Genomic DNA, 6,245 nt, shown 5'->3' on the forward strand with positions numbered 1-6,245 from the left:
TAGTTGTTCATTGTGTCTCTTTGCGAGCCGTCGAGTCAAGTGTGTTGTGTCAACTATGTGCTTGCGGGTTGTAGCGTCGAGAGTATGTTTGCGAGTTTTTACGACAAACGAGTCTGTAGTGAGTTGTGTCTCTTTTTATAGGTAGGAACTCTTGTGGGTTGTTGCCAGCAGGATTGAAATCATGCAGCCAAAATATTGCTCCACTACACTGGAGAACATGGAGATTGATGTTTACATCCCTGAGATGTAAAAAAACATGACTCAGATAAGTCTCAGCAGTGTCTATGTGGCCAATGACAGGATCAGTAGAAACAGGAACTGCTGTAACAAGGTGCAGGAGATGGAGCAGTAGTAACAGGAATAAACTGAAGCAGGAGCAGCTGGAGACTGAGCAGGAACAGAAATTAGAGAGGCAAGTTGGAGTTGGGTAGATGTAGCAAGTAGCAGCTAGGTGTGAAAATTTGATTGCATTAAGTAGTTTGAGGTGCACTGAAAAGAGTATTTTAATTGTTGCTGCTGCTGTTTTTTTCTGCTTCTGGGCCCGAAAAATGGTCATAAGCTAGAGGTTGGAGTCTCTGACTTTACAGCTGAAACACTGTTGAAATTTTTAATAGAGAAATAATTTTTATTTATTTTTTTATTTATACCCATTCAACATCTCCGCATTTGGGTCAAGGAACGCATTCCTTGACCGGCAGGTCACTTCTATTATCATCATCAGCAGCATAGGTATAGTTCGCTTTCTAGCAGCCAGCCCCTCTCCTACCCTCTGGAGGGGAGGAGGAAAGGCTTTTTGCCCGTTTTCGTCAGTTCGAATCTAGCCGGCCAAGAAGAAGGACGCTATTCGGCTCCGTCAGATCAGAAAGGATTCTTGACGTTAAATTCCACGGGTTTTTTTCTCTCCTCCTTTGGAGAAAGACGTTTGTTTAGAACTAAACTATTAACGTTGTTTTATTCTCAGTCATTATAAGACCACAAGGTCTTACGACAAGAAGATTAATACCGGTTATTAAAAGACAATCGAGTCTTACAACTGGTAAATTATTATTCTCAAAGGACTAACGAAGGAAACTACCGTGTGTTGAGGAGTTCTTTTCTAAGAAGAACAAAATTTAATTTCGCCGACAAGACAAGCAGAATATCGCTCCTAGAAAGGAAATCCTCTTTTGAAAGATTTTCAACCTTCAAATCTTCCATAATTCAAGAATTTACCCCTCATAAAGCCTACCAAAGCAGCTTTATGGTCTTCTCTCCCCTTTGAATTAAAAGGCACAAGAGCCTTCACAAAGGAAATTACTTCTTTCTCCTATTTTAGGTCAAAGAAACTTTTGTTTGTCCTTTCGGAAAAGAAAAAAAAGAACATTTTGTCAAAGAAAGACTGAACATTTTGTTAAAAGGACTGTTTTCCGTTTTTTATATGTTCTTTTCTTTCAGCCTTTCTTGCAAGTAAGGATTCACGCCTTTTTTGTATTTTTTTATATGTATTTTAAATGTTTCCTTAAGGGTTTTTTTTAACCCCAGCCTTGGGAAATAAAGGCAATCGATAACTTTTTGTTTTAATAAACTTGAATCATTTTAAACTTATTCGGGTTTTTTGTATTTCTTTTGCTCATTTCCACTAGTTACTCTTTTCCCCGAGAAATTTGCCATAAATGTTTTTTTCCCTTTTTTTTTTCTTTCCTTTTTGTTACCATGAAAAGCGGATTTTGGTGATGCACCCAAAATGTCCTCAACACAGAATGAAAGAAAATTTGGTTGCAAATTTTTCCCTTTGCGAGCATTAAATTCAAAAACAGAGAACGCCAAGGTAACAACATATAATGAAAAAAAACGCCGGTTCTTATATTGAAGATGTCGTATCCATGAAGGAATACAATATAATTCAAATAGTAGTTCCTAATCTCTCTCTCATAAGCAATAAATTTTAGGAACGTACTCACAAATTGATGGCGTCAGGCATGTGTCTTTTTCTTTTTTTCTCATTTTAAAGTCCTTTAAAATTTCTCTCCTTACATTTACATGCAAATCATAGCCACATAAATAAGTCCTTAGAAGTTCACTTTCAGCGCATCTGGGTATTCTTGCTGGGCATTCTTCTTTGAAGGAGGCTCGTCATAATTCCATATCAGTGCTGGGCAATGAAACCATGTCCAATATCTTCGTCGCCGGAATTCCAAAAAGAGGCCGAATTTCGTGCTGGGCTCGTGACGTCATCAAGGAGCTAGCATTGCTCTTTTTTTTAAATTAAAGGGAGTTTTGTACAAACCCAAAATATACCAAACTAAGAATCATAAAGGATACGAAATACAGAAAATCAAATATAAGAACCAGAATAAAAATATAATAAAAGTAAATAGGGGGGGATGCACTATTATTGGTACAAAAAAATTCCAACATTCTCCGCAAAAAAGAAATGGCAGTCAACTTGCAGTTGGATGTAAATTTTATAATGCATTTCTTTTTCTTTATACATACATATACCACACAATGTATGGCCAGAAGAACTCCAGGAAACACATATGAGAACAAAAAAGCAGAAAAAGATTCTATTAAAATTCACACGAAAACTTTCATGTTTTAGGTTTGAACAGAGGAGTACCAAACCAGATTCATAAATTTAAAACTAATGATCAGATGCAAGGTCGCAACAGAAGTTTGATTGGAGAATATTTTGCCAGATAATTAACTACTTACATATTAAAGAGTATAAAAGCTTGAGAAGTTCACCTACCATCCAACCTCCTCATCTTTATAGTATCTCTGGAGAACACCAAAATATCTCAGCTCCCTCGTAACCACAAGAGCCCAGTGAGATCAACACCGGTGCTACAAGAGGGACGAATCCAATCAACCCTATGCTTTGATAAGTTCTTCAACTTGGTGGAATTAAATAAAACTGCAACCCAAATTCTGCACAAATTATTCAAGGCAATTACAGCTTTAAACGTTTGCATAGCTATATACATAAAGCCAAACAAACAAAGTTGAGTATAGATGTCAGAAACACCCAGGTATCTAGAGATGTAATACTTATGGAAGACCCCTATCAAGGAGAGATCCAATCTTCTTGTATTCAGCATTGAAACAAACATCCCAGCATCAGAAAACTCACTTCTAACTAAGTATAAGATGGTCCTGAGTGCCTCAGAAACATCTCTGGACAAATCGAGCTTGACTTCGATAATTCTTGCAATACCGCAGAAAGCTATGTAAAGGCAGATCTTCACAATACATTTAAAAACAATAACACCTGCAAGTGACTCCAAAACAGGAAGCGTTCTACTTAAAGGAGCAACTTCATACAATGAAGGTTCTGCAAGTGATCTCTGCACAACATGACCTACACTCTCGTAGGAACTCGGAGAAGCTGAACTACACACCATGTAGTCAGCAAATTCGATAGGATCCATCATGGGATTCTTTATCGAGTTACACTCAATATGAATCTGGATGCCCCAGTCCAACTTGAGTTCACGTAACTCTTCAAAAACCATTCTCCTCTTGGTTTTTACAAGTTGACAGGTGGATATTATACTTTCTGCCCTACTCTTGATGGAGAATTTCTCTCCCAGTGCTAACATTAGCACTTAAAGAAGCGCACAAAACTTGCACTTTCACACAGGATTGACTCCTGTCCTTTAACCACTGGCTATTGTAAGAACTACATGACCTGAGTAATATTTCACCGTCATGACTAAGTTCCCCAGTATTCTGACAAGGTTGTGGTAGATAACTACATATGCGAGTTTTCGAACTCACATTGTTAGAGAGTAAAACAATCCCAACATTCCATGGAAATCGTTCCATGAATTTCACAATATTCATGCCCACGCTTAACAAGTTGTGGACACGAGTGGTATCATTCATGATATCCGGGAAGCTCACTCCCAATACATTTTTCTTTAAAATATCACTGGCAAACTGCCCGCCAGAAAAATCAAACTTCAGTGTCTGACTACACAGATCCTCTGAAGTGATACTTGCAACACTGCTTTCAGACTGTGATGCAGTATTTCCAAGCCAAACTTTCCAGCACTCAGCAAACAGTTTTCAGAGTCTGGACATTTGGGTTTAGTAGTTGGTAACTCGAATATCACAGGGTTGCACAAGGAATCACACTCCACACCATCTGCCAACCCTGAGAGAATAAATCGAACCTGGGATGAGAACACTACAACATTAACAGCATCCGCTTCTACAAGCGAACAGTCCACGTCCTTATGCAAGGAATGATCACCCAACAATTCAGTTATATTATCTACCGATGATAACCATTCATCAACATCGGCCTTCATTGTTATAAAGTAAGGTTTTCGTAATTCCCTCTGCAACCGCAATAAACCTAAGACGACGATAGTTTTCCCTAAATAAAACTTTCGTTTCCTTACAAGGAATCCAGAAGAACAAATAACCAACATCGTGCAGCATTTGTTTTTTCAAAAATACAGACTAAATCCAAACAAATACAAAAAATAGGCGTTCAAATATTATACACAAAAAAATGCACGCACAAAGGTTACAAAGGTATATGCATAAAATTCCTTCCTCAAAGCACAAAACAAAACAAGACCAATGCAGTACATTGAGCCATGAAAATATCAAGGGATACAATCCCCAGTTACCAATTAAAAGGGTCACTATGGTTCAAAATTAAAATTAAGTGGATTTAAAATTAATCCCAACTTCCATATGGAAGTTAATTGACTGGAAAATAAAGAATAATGTTTAAAACTCTTTATAGCAATATCCTCACTGAAATGCAACCTAGGAAAAGAGTGGGAAGAGAGTTTAAATATACAACTACGTCGGGGGAGGGTACATGCCACTAATGTCACATGTGTATCTTCAAAGGAATCCAAATAATCAAATGCAAATACGGGCTAAGGCAAAGAAAAGGGAACTTATTTTTTCACAAACTCTTAGTATAACACAGTACAGTAAGCAAATGGGTATGAACTTGTGATTGAAAATTATAAATATCTTTAACGTATAAAAAATCCTTTTTTACAATAAAATACGAAAGTAATTGCACACATGCGAATTCAACAAGTTTTAGGTAAAGTAGACTTCAACGCATAATACAATATCTGTGATAATATTGTCCGGCTAATTCACAACCCAGAGACATTTAGTACACGTGAGAGAACGCACGCGTTCATTACAAATCAAAACAGTGGGGTATAGACTTATTCCTTTTTTTTCTAATATATTGGGGAAAATACATACATACAACTAAGACCGGCTTCAGACACAGTGTCTCTATTTACTAGGCTCTCCACAAGGGTATAGTTAGATAAAAGTCGTTTCTTAAAGTAGGGAAAATCCAGCTTCCAAAAAATATCAAACACGTTGGATTAGGATGAAAAATAAAATTACCTCAGTCTAGCAGGATCTCTTATTCGCTGAATAGGGACAGAAAATGCTATAGTTTCTCCCAACGTAAAGCACAATACCCGTGGAATTTCAACTAGTGCAAGTAAAATGTAAATTATATTCCGAAAGAGGGTTACGAAAGTTACGACTTACATTCTAAAGGGGCGAAAATGGAAAGTATATACGTATCGCTTAATCTCTTTTTATTAAGAAAAATATATATGAAAAATAATGCGCTATACTAAGCGTACGTAAAATATATTAGAAAGATATAAATAAAGACATCAGACGTACAAAAAAATGCTAAATTCAGGAATAAACTAAATATAACATTTCAATCTCTGTACAGACGTACATAAATTCGGGAATTTTAGTTTAGGCGAATGTCGAATGTCCGAAACATTCACAGAATTATAAGTCTCCTTAACTCAATGGAGATAGTAGTCATCAAATTCTTTTAGGGGACGTGTAGAACTTAATGTGGGAAGGGAAGAAGTGAAAAGAATTTGTAGGCAGGCGTTGGGAACAGGGAAGTAACAGAGAATTAAACACATTTCGAAATAACATATCTCGATTAGAAAAGGGTACCTTTAATTTTCAAAGTGTCCCAAATAAGGGAACGAAAAATTTGCTAAATGTATTTAATGGGGGAAACAAATTTGCAAAGTGTCGGAAATTTATCCTCTTTCAGATAAATTCGACGCGAAAATAACTAGCCTGAAAAAAAATAAAAGCATGAAATAAAAAGGGGGGGGAGAATAATATAAAGGTCTTGTTTCAAAGCGAAGAGATTTTATTTACAATAAAGTTAGTTGCAATTTTTTTCCCTTTGCGGGCATTAAATTCAAAAACAGAGAACGCCAAGGTAACAA

The sequence above is a fragment of the Euprymna scolopes genome, chromosome 29, assembly GCF_053919585.1.
Source record: "Euprymna scolopes isolate OS-2025 chromosome 29, ASM5391958v1, whole genome shotgun sequence".
NCBI classification, from domain to species: domain Eukaryota; kingdom Metazoa; phylum Mollusca; class Cephalopoda; order Sepiida; family Sepiolidae; genus Euprymna; species Euprymna scolopes.